Raw genomic sequence first — 20,483 nt, 5'->3', positions numbered from 1 at the left:
AAAGGACCAAAATCCATTATAGGTAGAAGTGTCTTTCCTTCTAGCTAGCTTTCAAGTATATATATACATTTTATTTTTAACTACTAGAATTATGGCTTAGACATTTTTTGATCAACTATACTGGTGACAGCTAAAATGACTTAAAAAGGAATTCAAAGAAAAACACATACCTCTCCTATTGAAAGGAAGCTGCAAAAAAAACTTCTAATTAATCTATATTACTTCCCATTCTAAGCCAGAAACTAAACAATATAGGGTATTTCCTACAGACATTTTTAGCAGTTCAATATTATATACAGAACATTTTCCTTAAATTATGTTTAGTCAATGTAGTTTTTTATTTAAATCATAACTTTTCATTTGTATTTGAATAATCATTTCCCCCAAAGACATATTTACCTTCAGCCAGTGCTGGTGATTCTGTTCTTGTCCCTCTATCTGTTTAAAGAAAGGAAAAAGGAAGAAAGTCTAAAACATTATTATAATTTAAAACAAGTTTTAATTTTATGAAAACTAACTTTAACAACAAAGTTCATCAATGCTATTACATACCACATGCATGAGCCATATATTTCTCCCCTTGGATTAACTCAACAACTATTTATGGAGGACTTACTAAGAGTAAGGCATTATCTTAAGCCCTGAGAAATACCAATAGGTGATACAACACCCTAGTTGTCACCCTCAAGATATTAAAAGACAAGCAGGTGTACCAAGAAAAGTACACAATTCTCATCATAGCTTATGAAGCAGGAGATAACGAGAAAAAAATTTAGTAATTCTTCTTTATTCACATACCAAGAGAAAAAATTAGTAATTCCTCTTTATTCTTGTAAAATTATCAAAAGAAGCATATTTCTATATTCTTATCACAGTTTAAGTTCAGTTTCAATGTATTAAAAAATCAGTTTTATTACAGACACTAAGATCCTTATATTCCATGACAATAACCTATTATAAGCCAGAGGCACATTGGCAAAACTCACTGAACCACAAAGTCCTCTCTAGGACTGGTTTTACTTTTTCAAAGCCTTATTAAACAATTTTAGGTGAAATGAAATTTTCAGAATGAGTTTATTCTAACTTTGCAGCTAAGAACAAAGCCAGATAACAAACCAGCTTAATTCAGAGTGAGAAGATACATTTGACTAATGTAACTAATCACCTTTATGTGAAATTTTCTTCCCCTAATTATTTATGTTATGTAACCCAAGAGTCCTGGATTAACAAATGCAACAAAAATTTCTATGTATAAAAGATTGGTAACATCTTGAGGGAACTGGGCACTGTCATCCAAGCGGGTAAGTGATCTGACACAGTCTTCCCAAGGCCGAAATGCGGCACTGTGTCTCTGACAGATTTAAAAAAAAAAAAAAAACACGAGTCCAGGAACCAAAAGATGAAAAGTAGACTGGCAACCTTAGGCTCCACTGGGTTAAAAATTCTGATTCGGCGGGAGAAGGGGAGGCACTTCGGTCAGGAGCTACAGGAAGAGTTCTAAAGCAATAATCAAACGGGAGAGGAATGAGGGGACGTGGCAGCGCGGGGCGGGGGGTGGGGGGGGAGTCCTGTAGACTGACCTTAACAACCACGAGGACTTATGGCTGCTGCTACACAACAGGCACAGGAGAGAGGGTATCGTGAACCTAGGGGATTCGACTGAGGCTGCCATGCCCAGGGATAACCGTAAATGGGCAGCTGCAGCAACTATGGCCCGGCAAGGATAAAGTCACTACAGGCACTGATCCCTTGGGGAAGAAAATCTGGGTCACTCTACCAGGAGCATGGATCAGCCTGTTGAAGTGCTGGCTGAAGGTGAGGAAAATCTAGAATAAGCAGTGGACTGAAATAATGAACGTTATTCTACTAACCCTCCTGCTGTAAGTCTGATGTAGAGACTGTGGCCAGCCACCACCTTGAAAGCTTCGCAGTGAAGGGCACGCATTCAGTGGAGGGTACAAGAGGGGGGGCTGTATGGGACACCCCTCACGCTCCGCCTCACATCTGCACTCCAGCTGAGGCACCTCCCCTTAGCTGCTTGCTGCACTGGTAGGGCTCACTTCCTGCTCAAAGGCTTTGCAATAAGAGATACTTAATGGAACTCTTCGGCCATCCTGAGTCATAATGAACCTGGAAGCGTGAAGGTGTTAATACCAACACCCTGGGCAACCCCTAACCAATGGGGGGGATGAGGTCTGGTAGATAAATACCCTCTTCTTCCCACCAAAAGGCATATTCGTCATGTCCTCTGAGGGCTAAGGATCAAGCCCCAGCTGCTCACAGAAGTGACCAGGTCAATAATACAATAATACACCCTTAGATTGACTTTCCTTCTCTGTTTCACTTGCCCCAGTTCTCCAACTTCTGTTTCTTGTTAATATTTCCCCATATAAATCACCTGCCTAAAAAGTCCCTGTCTCAGGCTCTGCTTTGGGGGTGAAGCCAGGTCTAGACACTTGTCCTTCAGGATACCACACCTCCTTCCTTTCTGTCCCACCTTACTGGATGCTCCTTCTTCATCTCCTTTGCTGAACTTCTCTTCTCTAAAATCCCTGAATGCTGACATGTCCCAGGGCTCAGTCCCAGGTTCTCCACTCTCTTTGTGACCTCATCCCGTCTCAGACTTTCTGGATCATCTATATAGCTCAAATTTATTTATCCAGTCCAGACATTTCTCTCCATCTCCGCACTCTCATAGCACTGCCTACTCAATTATCTCCACTAGGATGTTTTAACAGAGACCTCAAACTTAACATGTTCAAAACTGAACTCCTCATCTCACTCCCCAGACCTGAGCTACCTGCAGTCTCCCTCATCTCAGTTGATGGCACTTCTGTCCTTACAGTTGCTCAGGTAAAAACCTTGAATTCCTCTGCAACTACTCTTTCTCACACATCCCATATTCAACTCAAACTCTCACTACCTAAAATCTTCATGGCTACTATTCTATCTCCTGTTTACTCAATGTTGAAGGTGCAGTGGCATTAGCAGTATTAGATCTACTATTACTTCTGTATTCAAGCGCCTCTAGAACAGGCGTTGCAAAGTTAGATGCTGAGACCATGTTAGAAGTGCTAAGTGGGGCTTAATATCTACAGAGTGCCACAGCTATTAACATGCCAGGCTGAAGATACAGGTGATCGATCCAGTGCAAAGTACTCATATAAAACAATTTTTAGATGTTATAAAGTAATTAAATAAGCTTTGGAAACACTCAGTAGGCAAAAGAAACAGTCTGAGGGCTATATTTGGTTGACAAACCATCAGTTTACAACTTCTGCTCTAGAACTCTGTATTGTCTATAACTGATATAGTATTAATCCTTAATCTTTTACTTTCCTCTAGCAGTTAGGAGATGAATGGGAGCTATTTATGTTCAAAGCCTAACCGCTCTGGTTTTCCTCAAAAGCTCCTCTTGGATCAATGCTACTACAAACGGAATGAATAAACACATTTTTGCTTTTTCTGCCAAAGGAAAACTTCCTTCCCTAAGACCCAATGCAGCCACCCAGAAATAAAACAAGTGGCTTGGCTGGCCACTTGCATAAACCACAGGAGAAAAACCAGTGCCACTTACATAAAACCACGGGGGAAAAGTTCCACTGATTCTAATTTTTAATAAATCAAGAAATAATAAAACACTTGTAACTGTTTTCACCCTTAGAAATCAAATGTCAGGTCCTAAGTAATGAATATTAGATAATATGTAAATTAGATAATCCAAGCATCTAAAATCTATAAACCTAGAGGTTCCTCAAGTGTTAAAAATTTCTCTGCCTCCAGCAAAACATAAGAGCTATGACTTCAGAGCACTGTCAGCCACATTTACAGCTTTCCAATATTTTGAATGATGGTAAATAAATCTAACTGCATTAAATAAATGGTGTTGAAATAATCCCATGAAAAAATGAGACACAACCTTCTCAACCTAGATTGCATTCCTTCTTCATTTGGGTACATGATAAAATCTAATTGAATTCAATTTGTTTAAGCTCCCCTTAACATACACAAAGCAATTTAAAAAGCCATCTTAGAAACAGAAAAGAGCACTTGAAATAAAGGGCCTATTGACCATGTTTGCAGATCAGACAATACTACAAAAGTGCATTATTACATAATTCTAACAAATATCTGATTAAGTTTTAAATTTGAGAACTTGAAAAGGTTATTCTATATCTATTTGAGAAAAAAGAAACATGCAAATCTACGAATTTTTTTTGAAAGACAGAAGAACAGGTGAGATGGACTCATCCTACTCATTAATAATTAAAACTTTGTGGAACTGGTATAGATATATAGTGAGGGAAGAGAACAGAAATCAGAATAGGCCCAATTGTATATAAATGTAAAAAAAAAAAAAACACCACCAAATATTTATCAGAAAGTCTATTTATGTATACAGCACCAAAATAGATACCCTACGAGATACTATGATGAAAAAGATTGACTGTGCTCTCTAAAAATGTCTAGTCTTACCATAGCAATTAAAATGTTCAAGGTAAAAATGAGTAGCATGAGAAACAGCTACATACAGTGCTGTGGCAATTACAAACTTCCAGCTAGGAAATCAGGTGTTAGAAAAGATTTTATGAAGCTATGGAGCTCTGGCAGCTGAAGCAGATTTTGAAGAATAGCATCTGGACAAGAAGGTAAAAAGTACAAAGAGAACATTCCATGTGAGGAATGTATAAAGTAGTCATCACAGGGCAATGAAGAAAGAAAACTTTATTTAATAAATTGTGCTGAGGGCTTCCCTGGTGGCGCAGTGGTTAAGAATCCGCCTGCCAATGCAGGGGACACAGGTTCGAGCCCTGGTCTGGGAAGATCCCACATGCCACGGAGCAACTAAGCCCGTGAGCCACAACTACTGAGCCTGCGCGTCTGGAGCCTGTGCTCTGCAACGGGAGAGGCCGCGACAGTGAGAGGCCTGCGCACCGCGATGAAGAGTGGCCCCCACTTGCCGCAACTAGAGAAAGCCCTCGCACAGAAACGAAGACCCAACACAGCCATAAATTTTAAAAAATAAATAAATTTAAAAAAAAGAATACAAGATGAGAAAAAAAATAATAAATAAATTGTGCTGAAATAATTCCATGGAAAACTAAGATACAACCTTCTCAGCCTACATAGTCTAGATAGAGAAGAGTTTAAGTTCTTAAAGCTAAATCTCAAAAAATAGAAAATAATACCTTACTTATCTTTAGACGAATAACTTGAAACACTGTAAGAAATTTAAAATGGAAAGAGAGAATCAATCATATAAAAATTTAAAATAAAGGAAATCTAAAATGTTTTAATAGTTCATGTAAATATACACAAAATCACATCAAGAGAGGAAAAGATTATCATGGTAATTTGTATGAGAAAGCAAAACAGTAAACACATATATGAAAAAAATGTATATTCCCTAATAATAAAAAGGAAATATAAGCAAAGTGGTTTATAACACTGATTCTGGAATGAGATAAACCTGGGCTGAGTTTCCACTTATTTAAAATTATTAAGTTATCTGTAAAATGTTATCTGAGCATCAGTTTCATTTATCTGTAAAATAGCAAAAATAATCTTACAGATTGTGTGAAGATGAGTGGAAATGCCAGTTTTGTTGAACATAATCACTATTTTTCTCATTTAATATTAAAATTACAATAATATATACGTATCTATTTTGACATTCTATCTCAAGTACACTATACTTAAAAGTATCCATGTCTAAGACACAGCAGAACTCAAATACATGAATACAAATCTCAGGCTTCTATGTCATCCTACACCATAATTACTATCACAAAACTGGTTTCATTAGAAGAAAGTGTGACGGTTACATTAAGAGCCCCACTCCGTGCTATACCAAGAACTACATTTTCTATATTGATAAATTATCAAGGTATATATAATATATATCATCAACCTTGATATTATGTAATAATTAATACCTTATTTAACTATATAATCCTTTGATACTACATAACTTAAATATCAAGTATATTTTCACATCTTAAATTGGCACTATGAGTAAATTCTTACACTCTATTGTAAACTCATGCTCCCAAAGGTGTAAATTATAGACGTTTCTCATGAGTCTAAAGAAGTTGTATTATCTCCAGGAAGAAGTAAATTTACAAGTAACAGTTGAATAGACAGCTGCAGGTCTTCAGAACAGGACTTTATTTTTGTAGGTTCTAAAAATTTCTTATAATTTTCATTTTCCCTTTTACTATAAGAGCAACACATGCTCACTAAACAAAATACATAGGGAAAATAGAAAGAAAAAATATCACTACCTGTAATCCCACAACCAAAGCTAACTACTTGTGACAATTTATTTCATTCCCTTCTAATGCTTCTTCTATGCATACCTCTACACAACTGAACACCATTTTCTTTGTATGTGTCCTGTTTTTTATCATTCATATCATAAGCACCGTTTTCACATCATTAAAAATTCTTCCCAAATCATTACATCCCATCCTATCATATGGGTATATCACATTTTTTTCAAACACTTTCCTACTACTGTACATGCTATATCCAGGGCCTCCAAAAGCACATAAAGACTTTGTGCAGATTAGCAAAAGTTATCCCATTCTCAAATTATGAACTGGTATTTTATTGTACCACTTGAACAACTACACAAGGTAGCTGTGCCAGGGTTGGGGTTCAAGAAACGCAGCAAGCAACAGATCTGGCTGTGCATACATGTATCCCTGCCCATGAGTCAAGCTCTTACGTACTCACAAAAATAACCCCTGGACATCAAGGCACAAATATGCCTAAGCCAGTGCCATACACGCCTGCCCCAAATTTCTCAGAAGAGACTATGACATTAGTTCCTGTCAGAGGGGGTGGTAGGGGTAGGGAGGTGGGAGTTTGAGAATCATCCCCTAAAAGGGCAGGTAAGTGAAAAAATAATCTCAGGGGATGCCTGGAATTGAATCCAGACAAGACACTGTTGTACACACCAGTGTGGCCGCGGAGTGTGAGCACTCCTGAGTCCAGAAACGCCACAGGTGCTGCTGTGGGTTTACATACCAGGCAACCGCTGCTCCAAAGTGTGCCCAGAAGGCCCTGATCCCTAAACCCACCCATGACCTCAGAAGTGACATTTCTGTGTTGTGCCTGATATACAGATGTGGCCCCTTTGTGCAGAGAACAATGTGAATAATTATCCTGGCCATGACCAACACAAATCTGTTGAAATAAGTTTAAGTTAAGAGACGTAGAGGTCTTGATACCTAATGCCAAATTGCTTTACAAAGGTATGTTCCAATCTATACCGTCATCAGAACCATGCATCCTGGACAGGAGCTTCACTGTTTAAAAAGTGTGCCTGTATGCGTGCTTGTACACATACACATACAATATGGTGCCTTCTTTCACACTGCTTTTACTGAACTACTAATATAGTAGTTTTTCCTCCGCATTTGTAAAACTAACCCTTTCTCATTTTTCTATCAAGGCCTTACTTATTTTTAAGAGGATCACTGTCAAGTTTGAACTTCCTAGATCAGACACTCAATATAAATGTATATGATAAAGTTAGATACGGTCTTTAAATATTACCTTTCTGTCTACTAGGCTGCCATTTCATAAGTACTTACGGTGTTTGAGACACTATGCTAAGCACTTGGCATGATTTGTTTCATTGAAGACTAACAATCTAATGAGATTAAAATTATTACCCTCTTTTCCTTGATGAGGCTTTAGAGTTTAGAGGGTGAAGTCGCTTACCCAGAGTCACGAGAGAGGGAGGGGGGAAGGCAGAGAAGAAGGAAAGGGAAAGAGGGGGAGGAAGGCAGGGAATAAGTGAGAGAACTATTTTTCAGGAAAATGTTAAAGCAGTTACAGTTACAATATTCCTTTCTGTAAAATAAATACTACTTCCCTACTAACTTCCTCTGTAAAGTTACAATGATTCGTTAAAAAACAACCCACAGCAGCATAACTGGAAACCCTGAGGCAGGGGCTTCATAAAAATGATCACCAGGCTTTGGGAACATTATGCAGAACCTTCTTACTTCTGGATCTCCTGGCTACCGTCATCTCCTTGCCCTGATTACTGAACTTTCTACAATGGGATTTCTCTAATACCTAAACTCAGGTATGTTTTGGAACATACGGCAATAAACAGACTGTAAGATGCATTTGTGGACAACAGGTGCTGCAACCATTCCAACCTAAAGATTCCACAGGCTTAAGATATATTCTGTAAAACAAATACATACCCTATTTTGCAGTTCCATAAACTCAAATTCTGTAAAATAAATGCTTGTTTCAAAGAAAAGATAAGTTTTTAGTGTTGTTCATGTAATCTACTCCATATATTCAAAATCCCTTATAAAATTTACACATAGGATTTAATTTTAAAGGAATGGTAAACAAGAAGAGAGGTAATAACAGGAAAAATTTACAATTCTATATGTAAGGAAAATATCATTTTCCCTAGGGTCAATTTTAGAAAAGATCAAATAAATACCTACTTGTTTAATTATACTTCCTCCTAAGAACATAATGCTCCAAAATCATCATAAGTCACTGTATTAGCACTGAAATGACTATCTTTTCCAGCTTCTTGCCCTGTTTCATCACTTCCACCCCTCCCACCACTGCCACTCTCTCCACTCCTAGGCCTACTCTGAATTAAAACGTTTAAAAAAACAAACTATGACTAAATTTGGTTCATCTCAGAAATGCAAAGTCGGGTCAGAAAACCTAGAACTGATTTTTACCACATTAACTCACATATGATCAGGTAAAGATGCAGAAAGAGCTTTTGATGAGAGCTATACTTACTTGTAATTAAAAAAAAACAACTTAGCAAAATAAGGATAGAAAGGATAAAAGCCTACCAAAAGCCTATAACAAATTAAATTATTCTTAACGAAGAACTGTTAGAAACATTCCCTTTAAAATATAAGTGAGACAAACATGTCTGCTATTACTACTTCTATTCAACACCTTACTGCAGGTTCAAGCCAACTTTAAAAGTCAAGAGAGGGCTTCCCTGGTGGCGCAGTGGTTGAGAGTCTGCCTGCTGATGCAGGGGAAACGGGTTCGAGCCCTGGTCTGGGAAGATCCCACATGCCGCGGAGCAACTAGGCCCGTGAGCCACAACTACTGAGCCTGCGCGTCTGGAGCCTGTGCTCCACAACAAGAGAGGCTGCGAGAGTGAGAGGCCCGCGCACTGCGATGAAGAGTGGCTCCCGCTTGCCGCAACTAGAGAAAGCCCTCGCACAGAAACGAAGACCCAACACAGCTAAAAATAAATAAATAAATAAATAAATAATTTAAAAAAAAAAAAGTCAAGAGAAAGAGATTAAGGGTCAAAAAAATTTTAAGGAAAAATCAATTCATTGATTGAGTTTGGCAAGGTAACTGAATATTATTATCAACATGAAAATCTCAATTGCGTTTCTATTTTCCAGTAAAAAGCTCAAAAGAGAATTTTCCCCACAGACACAATTTACAATAGCAAAAAGAAATACAGTAACTAGCAATAAATCTAACAAAAGTTCTGCAACATATACATGGAAAAAAATCATAAAACTTTATAAAAAGCCATAAATAAATGTAAAGACATCATGTTCATAAGAAGACTCAATACTGTAAGAAATGTCAATTCTCTCTAAAATTCATGTAAATATTAAATGCATTTCCAACCAAAATCCCCAAAGTATTCTTTTATAAAATTTTATAAGCTGATTCTAAACTTTACGTGAAAAAGCAAAAACCCAAAGAACAGCCAAAACACTCAAGGAATCAAACAAGACAACTTGCCCAATCAGATATCAAGATGTAAAATAAAACAGGGGCTTCCCTGGTGGGGCAGTGGTTAAGAATCTGCCTGCCAATGCAGGGGACACAGGTTTGAGCCATGGTCCGGGAAGATCCCACATGTCGCGGAGCAACTAAGCCTGTGCACCACAACTACTGAGCCTGCGCTCTAGAGCCCGCGAGGCACAACTACTGAGCCCACCTGCCACAACTACTGAAGCCCGTGCGCCTAGAGCCCATGCTCCGCAACAAGAGAAGCCACCGCAATGAGAAGCCCACGCACCACAACGAAAAGTAGCCCCCACTCGCCGCAACTAGAGAAAGCCTGCACGCAGCAACAAAGACCCAACACAGACAAAAATAATTAATTAATTAAAATAAATAAATAAAATAAAACAAAACAACAGTAATTAAGACAGAATGGTATTAACATAAAGACAAACTGGCAAATGAAAGACAGCGCACAGTCCAAAAGCAGAATGCATAGTAGAGGAACAAATACAGACTTTTATGAAGAGGAAGTAAATGTTAAGGGACTGCACTGCAGATCACTGGGGAAAAGAGGCTGTTGTGTAAATGGAGCTGGGGTAATTGATTATTCATATAAAAAATAAAATAAAATCCCTATCTTATACCATACATAAACCAATTCTCACGGGATTAAAGATTTTAACTTGAAAGGCAAAACTCAAACTTTTACAAGAAAATACAGGAATGGTTCTTTACAATCCCAAGGTAGGGAAGGGGTGTTTAATTTAAATGAAATATAAAAAGCATTAACCATAAACAAAAAGACTGATAAAATTGATTATATTAGTATCAAAAACCTGTTTATCAAGACACTTTAAAGAAACTGAATATATAAACAACTAAACTACAGAAAGATACTGACAATGTATATAACAGAGAAAGGATTAGTATCTAGTATACAAAGAACTGCTGAACTCATAACAAGACAAAGAAATCAATGGAAAAAAGGCCCACAGTCATGAAGAGGCATTTCAATAAAAAGAAGCACAAAAGGCAAATCCTCAGCCTTGGCATTTATCAGCTAAAACCATATGAAATACCATTTTACACCCATTAGATTAGTAAAAATTAAGAACTCTAACAATATTAAGTGGGCAGAAATGAGTATCAACAGGTACTCTTAGATACCCAAAATGTGGGATTATAAATTGCTACAATCACTTTAGGAAACATTTGGCATTATCTTGTTAAAGTGAACACTGCATACCCTACAATCTAACAGCTCTACTCTCAGGTATATACCTAGAGAAACTTGCATATAGATGCCAGTAGAAATGTACAAGTATGCTCAAAGCAGCATTCATTGTTACAGAGGGAAAAAAAAAAATAACAAAACACTGGAAACAATATAAACTTTCACTGATAGGAGAATAAATAAATTGTAGCTTTTTCACACAATGAAAACGTATAGAGCAGCCCAAAGGAGCTACAGACACCTAGAAGGATAAGGTTGATTTCAGAAACAATGATGAATTCATTAGAAGTCTCAAGAAGACTACATAATAATTTTTATATAGCTCAAAAAACAGCAAAACTAAAATACATATTATTTAGAGATGCAGACATTTGTGGGGTTTTTTAATCTATAAAAGTGATAAACACAAAATTCAGGAGAGTATTTTCCTCTATGGCGAAGCAGGGAAATTGTATAGGGAAGCAACAAAGTAGGTTCCTAGATCTTAATTAGTGGTGAGTTCATGGACTTTCACTTTATGCTTACTAATGATTTATAACTTACATATCTTTCATATATGAAGTGTTGAAGCACATTACAGAATGGTTCAGGTAAAATGAGTCAGTGAATTTTCAATCTGCATGTCATGCTTATGGTGACAGCAAACAAGCATGTTTTCTCCTATCACTGTTAAAGAAACTGATAATCTACACACAAAGCACAAAGGTGAATGGTACAATTTAGTACCTTGACTTTCAGGAATCTGCTCCACTTTCAAAACAGCAGAAGCTTTTGAGAGAAGCCTTGCCTCTTTCTAAGGTGTTTACAGTTAAAGCCCTCTTTTCTCCATCAGGATAATCAGAATCAGAAGTTGTTCAATTCAGCAAAATTCTTGATTGAGATAGATAGATAGATGTAATATATATGGCACACTCATTAGCTAATCCTTTTATGAAGACCAAGACACATTCTTTGAATATGGATCACTTCTAGAGTACTGCATAGGATTTCCTGCATAGCCTACTGAGATTTTTCAAGCTCTCTGTGGTGAAGGACAGCTGTTTTGTTTTTATATTTTCCATCCATCATGGTCCAAAGAGAAAAAACCCAGAATACTAATATACTAGGAAAAAAAACCCTAGAATACTAAAAAAAAAAAAAAAAAAGTAGTTTTTAAAAGACTTGCAAAATTCAAATCCCAATTCTTTGCAGACTGGCAACAGTTTATGAACTAGTGCTGGTTTACAAAATGTAACATAAAGCATGAACTCTGGAGCCAGACTGTCAGGATAAGCTCCAGACAAATTACTCTCTGCCTTTGTTCATCTGTAAACAGGATAACAAACAGTAATACCTACTTCATTGGATTATTGTGAGGAGTAAAGGAATATATGCTTAGCACTTTAAAATATGGTTTATTGTATAAACCATACCCATAAATATATTTTTTCTAAAACATCAGGCTGTCTCTTTAAAATGTAATGAGAAATGAAGATACTGAAAATACAGAATGCTTTATATTTCTAGTTTTATAATTTTCTCCAATCTTTTACATCATTATTAGTGACCAATCACAACACTTCTCGCAAAGCCGGTCAACAACTGGTCACTGAACATCTGCTATCCAGGTCATACACAGACTGCAAAGCATATAGTTGTGTTTCCTCCTTGTCTCCCAGTGACAAACCCATGTGACGTTTTACAAAAAAAGGATAACCAAACAAGAGAACTTGCCAACAAAGATAAAGTTACAGTAAAGGAACAAAAGTGTTAACAATGGAAGTCAAATTCTAATGGAACACAAATGGAGTTATAGAAGAAACACCTGACTGCAAGAATGTTGACACTGCTGCCATTAGGGAGACTAACATGCAGTCAGAGGAAGAACTCTGTGGAGGCAAACTTATCAATATAAGTGAGAAAAGTGGTTATGATGAAAAGGATGAAGATGTCTCAGAGGAAGTGACACCGGCAAAAAAATTCTTATTAAAGGAACTCATGGATATGTTTCATGACATTGAGAAGGCAATGGATGAAATGCTGGAAGCCGATCCAGACTTAGAAAGAAGTATGACAATTTGGCCAAGGCATAAAAATGATACTCCATATTGTAAGCTATACAACGGGGGGTGGTGGAGGGAAGCATGTGATTTCTCACTTGTAATTACAGTAAATATTATAGATCTAACCTATGTAAAAATACATAAATATTAATAGGTCTAACCTACATTAACAAAGGAAAATGGTCTCTTTTGGAAGCAAAGAATACAAAGTCCATCCATTCATGTCCCTTTCTACAACTGTGGCAGCCCACAGAGTACCTCTGAAAATTACACTTCACAGTAACAGAAACACACAAGTCCATGGTTGGAAAATCCAAAGTCCCAAGGCTAAGTCCACTTCTTAATTTGCTCTAGCCATTTTTCCTACTGCTGGAAATACACAACATAAGTGTTTGGCAGCAATATACCAAAAGTGCCAAATATTGAGATAATGCTCTACAAAAGTATATATTTAAGTGCAACATGTTCTCAAACTTCTGGGTCTGAACTGCAGTATCACAAATTTCAAAATACAGATGGTCATATTTTGAGTCATCTATGCAGTCTTTTTCAAAAAGCCTTATTCCATACACTAGAATGAAAAAAACCAATCTATGCAAAATAAAACTAGGAACCATTGATAAAATCAAAGGTACGCATGCCACTCTTAAAATTTCTTAATCCTTAATATAGCATTAAAAATTAAGAGAAGTAACTTGCAAAATCTGGTTGTATTGAAAGGTAACTTGTGTTGCTTACAAATAACATAAGCCAGTGCACCATTTAGTCTGAGCTACTGCAGCATGACACCAACCAAGCCGGCATTACAGACCTGATCCATATTGGGCCTGTGAGCTTCAGAGAGAAGCTCTGTGCCTGGGTCACACACTGCTCTCCTAATTCCAGAGAGTTCTATGACCAAAACAAATATTTAATCATCTTCCTGACAAAAATATGGATCCATATGTAATACAATTTGACAGAAAGAAAACATTAGCTTTTAAACTTAAAGCAAGAAATCTCAAGTCTCCCAAAGCTTCAATTTCTTCATCTGTAGAAAGGAAGATAATACCTATTCATAAGATTGAGAGACTCAGAAATAAGGTACGAGGGGCCCTTACTCCATTGTCTGCCTCTTTTTCCAGGTCTTAACCTGTCACATTAGGCCAAAAGCATTCCCTCTGCATAGGTGCCGTTACTACCATTCTTGTAGTTTTCAAGGCCCAAAGAGTTTAAGCAGCACCAGAGGGTGACAGAGTTTCTGTTTGTCGATTCAACAAGCAGTACTAAAATCTTTATCTTATCTCCAGCTGTGCTTGAGATACAAAGAAATAAGCAAATCTTTATCCTGAAAGAGGTTAATGACTTCCTGTGGAAATGATACTTGCATATGTAAAAAGTAACAAGTCCTTAACAATTCTGTCCATACTAGATCACTGTTACAGACTACAATTATAATAGAAATTTAGAGAAAATTTAGTGTGAGAAGGTATATTCCAAGATACTTAAGAATCTTTTCATGGGGCTTCCCTGGTGGCGCAGTGGTTAAGAATCCGCCTGCCAATGCAGGGGACACAGGTTCAAGCCCTGGTGCGGGAAGATCCCACATGCCGCGGAACAACTAAGCCCGTGCGCCACAACTACTGAGCCTGTGCTCTAGAGCCCGTGAGCCACAACTACTAAAGCCCACGCACCTAGAGCCCGTGCTCCACAACAAGAGAAGCCACCGCAATGAGCAGCCCACGCACCGCAATACAGAGTAGCCCCCACTCGCCACAACTAGAGAAAGCCCACATGTAGCAACAAAGACCCAACGCAGCCGAAAATAAACAAATAAATAAATAAATTTTTTTTAAAAAAAATCTTTTCATGGACCCCACAACACATCAGTTCATTCAACAAAATGTTTGGCTCTTTCCCAGGACTGAAAGCCTGTTCATTGTCATTGTATCCCCTGCACTAAGCACAATGCCTGACACGTTGTAGTCTCCAATGTGTGTATCCTGGATGAGCGGATGAGTGAATTAAGCAAACAATATGAAAAATGATTTAAAGATACCAGAATAAATGTGACATGTTTAGAGTTATGGCCCCATAAGACAGGCCATTCTGCTAAAAGGATTTGTTTGGGAAAATGAGAGATGAGGAGAGATCAGTAAAAAAGTAATGGGTTAGGGGACTTCCCTGGTGGTCCAGTGGTTAAGAATCCGCCTTCCAAAGCAGGGGACTCGAGTTTGATCCCTGGTCGGTGAACTAAGATCCCAATACCGCGGGGCAACTAAGCCCGTGCCCTCTAGAGCCCGCATGCCACGACGAAGACCCCGAGTGCCACAACTAAGACCCGATGCAGCCAAATGAATAAATAAATAAATATTTTTTAAAAGCAATGGGTTAACTGATAAAATTTAGAAAAATGTGTTATTTCCCCTATTTAAATTTAAATTAATAAATAGACTTTAAATAAAATACTCTAAGGTGTGCACCATGGTTTTATAGATAATGGTTTTTCCAGGCTAACAAAATAATTCAATTGCAACAAGCATAGATAACCACTTTGAAGAGATACTGTATGTCTGATTTGTAGTATTACTGCACAATTATCTGAGTAGTCATCAAATAGTAGATTTTTCAAAACTATTAAAAAATGCTTTGTCACATAATTTTTTTTTTTTTAATGTGCTAAACTGTTTCCTAATGGCAATTCAACAAAGATTAGTAGAGGACTTCCAACACCAGATGTCACATGCAAGGCAGAGTATAAAATGCTGAGTAATAATATAAGACCTGCCCTCCAGAAGCTCACAGTCTATGAGAAGACACGTAAACAAATTATTGCAATACAGTGTAATACAATGCTACACCAGAGTTCTGTGGATAAAATGCTTTGGGAAAACAAATGAAGGAGTAATTGAATTATGCCTAGAGGACAGTGTCAGAGAAAGCTAGAGAAGTGATGGCCCTTGAATTTGCCTTGTATGTTTAAAAACACCACCACCACTAACAACTTCCAAAAACATTTTTCATATGCTTTAAATTAAGTAAAACATTTTTTTAAGTATTTATATGAGCATATCCATTAACCTGGAATAAAAGGATATTCTCTCCTCCTAAAAGGGTTATTTTAAATGCTATCCATCTGGTTGCTAACAAGGGGCACATAATAGGTTAACGCTGAAGTCCTTAAGAAAAAGCTTTGTTAAATTGAGACCGAGGCAACATATAGAATTCCAGAGAACATGGGACTTCCCTGGCAGCCCAGTGGTTAAGACTTCACCTGCCAGTGCAGGGGGTGTGGGTTCGATAGGGAAGCTGAGACCCCACATGCCTCGGGGCCAAAAAACCAAAACATAAAACAGAAGCATTATTGTAACAAATTCAATAGAGGCTTTAAAAATGGTCCACGTCAAAAAAAATCTTAAAAAAAAAAAAAAAAAAGAATTCCACAGAACAACAGGTAAGATTTTTCAGTCCCACTAAACAACAAAAACCACGCCAATTTTTTCAACAATTACTATCCCATTTGCTATGCATGTTTAAATCTTAATCTGTTTGTCTTTCTTTTACTTCTACTTATTGGAGAGTTTAGATAATTCCAGATATTGACTACTCAAGCCTGAACTTATACACCAACTAAGGGGGAAACACGTTCAAGAGAGGACATGTACTCATTGTGGTAATCATTTCACAATATATGGAAATCAAACCATCATGCTGTATGCCTTAAACTTAAGCAGTGATGTATGTCAATCACTCCTCAATAAAACTGGAATAAACAAAGAATAGGAAAAAAACATGTACTATTCTAAAAATTATTCTTTAATGACCAAAGTGTGTGTGTGTGTGTGTGTGTGCGCGCGCGCGCGTGCGTGTCTGTGTTAAAGCTTTATCTTTAAAACACTGTCCAAAAAAGCTACACATCCTGGGATAAAATCGATTTTTTCTGTGTCTATCTTCTCCTCCTTAAAAACAAACAACCTTACATATCCTACAGGCTTTTTTCTTAAGAATGAAAGTAGCCACATATCTAATGGGTTCAACAGATACAAAACATCAACAAAAACAACTACAAAAGCATCACATCATATAGGTTAATTTAATTTCTCAAAAGAGCTGGTAATTCTTTAATGGAACTTTGCTTTTCCTAACTTTAAGAGGTTTTGCAGAGATATACAAGTGGAAAATAATCAGTTATTTCCAAATTTTGGCATACATATGTATATTACCTAATGCTGCCTCTTATGTACTAAGAAGGGACTGTCATTTCCTGAAATTACTGTCAACATGTACACATACCATTTTGTTCTACATGCTCAAAATAGTGTATGAGTGTTATTCCTAAACATTAGTGTAAACACAAGAATAGAAGGCAAATCAATAAATTAAAACTTCTCCAACCTATGTAGAGAAAAAACTAATATTGTGCTATCTTTATTTTACAGACTTAAACACCTTAGTTTACATGATTTAACAGATGAACATCCACAAACCAAAGGAATGTATCACTGCAAAACTTCAACTGCTGTTATGAATACTTTCATATCATCAGTAATTTTTACCTATATATTTCAGAATAAAAAAATAAACAAGATATGATTTTAAAACAAATCACGTAATTTAAAAATAAATCTAAAATTTTAAATGTGCCTTTACAAGGGAAAGATCTGGCAGGCACTGCCTCAAATGAGGGATCAAACTTAGTATCATCAAGAAATGTGACAGACATTGCATGCCTCCTGATGTGATACAATGGGACATCCTCAATAATATCCTATGTAAAATACTTGTCAAATATGTTTAGCCTGAATCTATTTACAAGGAGACATAAAACAGACAAATCCAAATTATGGAACAATTTCTAAGACAGCCTGCCTGGATTGGAAGGAGCAGGTATGAGGTTACCATAAAAAAAAGCAGGCGTTCCATTTCGGCCATGTTAAATGCGCCAGGGCAAGGGCCTCCAAATGAAACATATACACGGAGGGTGGATGGAGTACAAGAGTGGAGGTCATAGAAGGTCAGCCCACAAATACTGCACCTCCACCCCTATGACTTCTTATTTTGAGAAAATGATCCAAAGACCAGGGATTCTTGAGAAATCATTCACAGTGGCAGCAACGAAAGACCAGTGCCAGGGTCCTAACCAGACGATAACCCGGACTGTGTTTTCCTGATGCTTGCCCTCCTTTGGTTACTGCTCAGCTTCTGGAGCCTGAATTCCCAGTCTCTGCACCAATTTTGTGAGCTACTTGCCAGCCTCCCAATAAATTCCTTTTCTATCCAAATTACCCTGTCAATTTCTGCAAGTTGCAACCAAAGATGTTTGAATTAATTATAAAGAATATTCTGGGCTCTTTACATGAAATTTCTAAAAATCTTATATTTGTATTTGTATGGAAATATGTATGGAAATATGTTAATATAAATGTTTCAGACTTTACATGAAATTTCTAAAAATCTTTAAAAAATAAAAAATTAAATAAAGAATATTCTGGGCTCAAATACAAAGCTAATTATAATTTCCTTCCTGATTTAAAGCCATTCCTACAAATAAGCAAAACTTAACTAGGTTACAAATGTAACTCAGGTGCAGAGTATGAAAATACTATGAAATTAAAGATGACATAAATCAGCATTTTGAGACATTTAAGAGGTGACTGTATCACTAAAACACTTTAAGTTCCAAAGTATAAAATTTGAACATTAAAAAAAGTATAAGAGAAAATCCAGAAGAGATGACGAAATGCCAAGATCATTTTAAACTATATCAATCAAATAAAAAACTAAAAAAACTTTCCAGAAAAATTAAACACTGAAGCATGTTTTGAGAAAATAAGAACACTAAAATGATACTGGTTTTTACAAAGTGTTCTTCTCTCTGGGGTAGGATGCCTTCTTTTTGCTTTATAAATTGCTCCAAGAACAGTAATGAAAAGATTCTCCACCTGGGTCTACCTTTTCTTTAGACCCCTATTTCACATGCTTCCTCACTAAAAACCAACACATAAGTAAAACTACTTTTCATTGTTTCTGAAAACCTTTCACAATTCAAGTCAAAAGTGAATTTTTAGCTCTACTAAAAGCTAACACTTCTTACATCCTTGATAGTAGTACCCTATAGTCCTATAAATCCCCTAATCCATTTTGTGTTTTAAAGAAATACATTTAGAGGAAGTAAAACACATGTTAAGGGGAGTAAGAACATTTAAAACTATAGGAAACATCTGCTTTAAAGAGGAAAGAGGGCTATTAGTACTTGTGAATACCTACTGTGTACCACACATTTTGCTGTAGACCATAACCTCTCTGTAAAACACTAGAAAGCAGGTGATGTTACCCTTTTTATAAAAAGTAAATGAGGAAAATTAACCTCAAAAATTGGTTTACTTACTTCATGTCACTGCTAACAAGGGGTGACTCAAGCACAGATCTGCCTGGTCCCAAAGCTGATGTCATTTTATCCACAACAAAATGCCTCAATGGGCACATTCTTCTCGTAAAAATTTGTTTTCATTGATATTTCTCTCATTAGAAAAACAATAGTACCATTACCCCGAACAAGCAGAACCTGTGGGATGTAACCATAAAGCAACTTTTTGTTCACTGCTGTCCTTTAAAGTTATTCTTTGGCGATAGTTAATGTCCCTGAACTTTTATTTCGGCAAGCCTATGACTTTGGTCATTTTCAAATTATAAAAACTACCTGAGTTTACAAATTGATAGGTCCAGTTTAGTATAATCGTCAAAATTTTTCATTCAAGGTTACAGCTTCTCCCCTATGCCAGCTCTGCCTAAGGCAGGCTAGCAGCTTAGGCAGTATTAGAGGACTGTGCTTTACCCCTCTCCGTTCTACCTTAGTAACGCTGGGTGGGCAATTAAGCGTCGCTGCAGGACATGGGCACCCTCTTAGCTCAAAAATGCATAAAGCCGATCTGTCAGGAACTGCTTTCAGGGCCCTGGGAAGCTCTCACCCACTCCAGCCCTTTGAGATCTCTCACTGAAATTCCCTTGATGGAGAACAATGCATCTCCTCTGGGAATCCAGCTGTTTATTCCTCCCCACTCCGCCCCATACCACCCTGCTCCTATGGGCTTTCTCTCACTAGTGGCCCTCAGCAGGTCCACAGGAAACACGTACCCCTTGCCCCAAAGAACACTAACCCACACAGGGTCTTCGTTTTCCTGAGCTGCCAGAGCAGACAGCATCTCCTTCGCCCAGGCATGGGTGAGACCGACATCAACCCACTGTGTCCCCCAAAACTGAACCAACCGCAGAGTAAGCTGTCCAAGTCACTGCCTGTACTTGGGGGCGGGGCACCAGACTGGGAGGGGTATTAGAAGAAACTCCTAGCACACCAACAACTCGGTTCAAAAACTTTTCTAATTTCCAACTTCCTGAATCCTTTTATACCAACAGATGGGGTAGGTGTTAGAAGTCACAAGATCCATTTTCTGGCTCTTTCTTTT

The 20,483-nt window shown here is 37.3% G+C and overlaps 1 protein-coding gene across 5 annotated transcripts in view; it reads right to left on the bottom strand.

The window, feature by feature from the left end:
• Positions 1-20,483, bottom strand: part of CYRIB (CYFIP related Rac1 interactor B) — a 150,608-nt gene that overhangs the window by 52,604 nt on the left and 77,521 nt on the right. For all 5 annotated transcript variants that reach the window (XM_059901878.1, XM_059901876.1, XM_059901875.1 and 2 more), the window contains one exon: positions 400-438. The gene's annotated coding sequence lies outside the window, so the exon portion shown is untranslated. The remainder of the gene's footprint in view (positions 1-399; positions 439-20,483) is intronic.

This window comes from Balaenoptera ricei, chromosome 17 (genome assembly GCF_028023285.1).
Source record: "Balaenoptera ricei isolate mBalRic1 chromosome 17, mBalRic1.hap2, whole genome shotgun sequence".
NCBI lineage: Eukaryota > Metazoa > Chordata > Mammalia > Artiodactyla > Balaenopteridae > Balaenoptera > Balaenoptera ricei.
The sequence above is the reverse complement of the archived record's forward strand: the minus strand, read 5'-3'. Positions and strand labels throughout refer to the sequence as shown.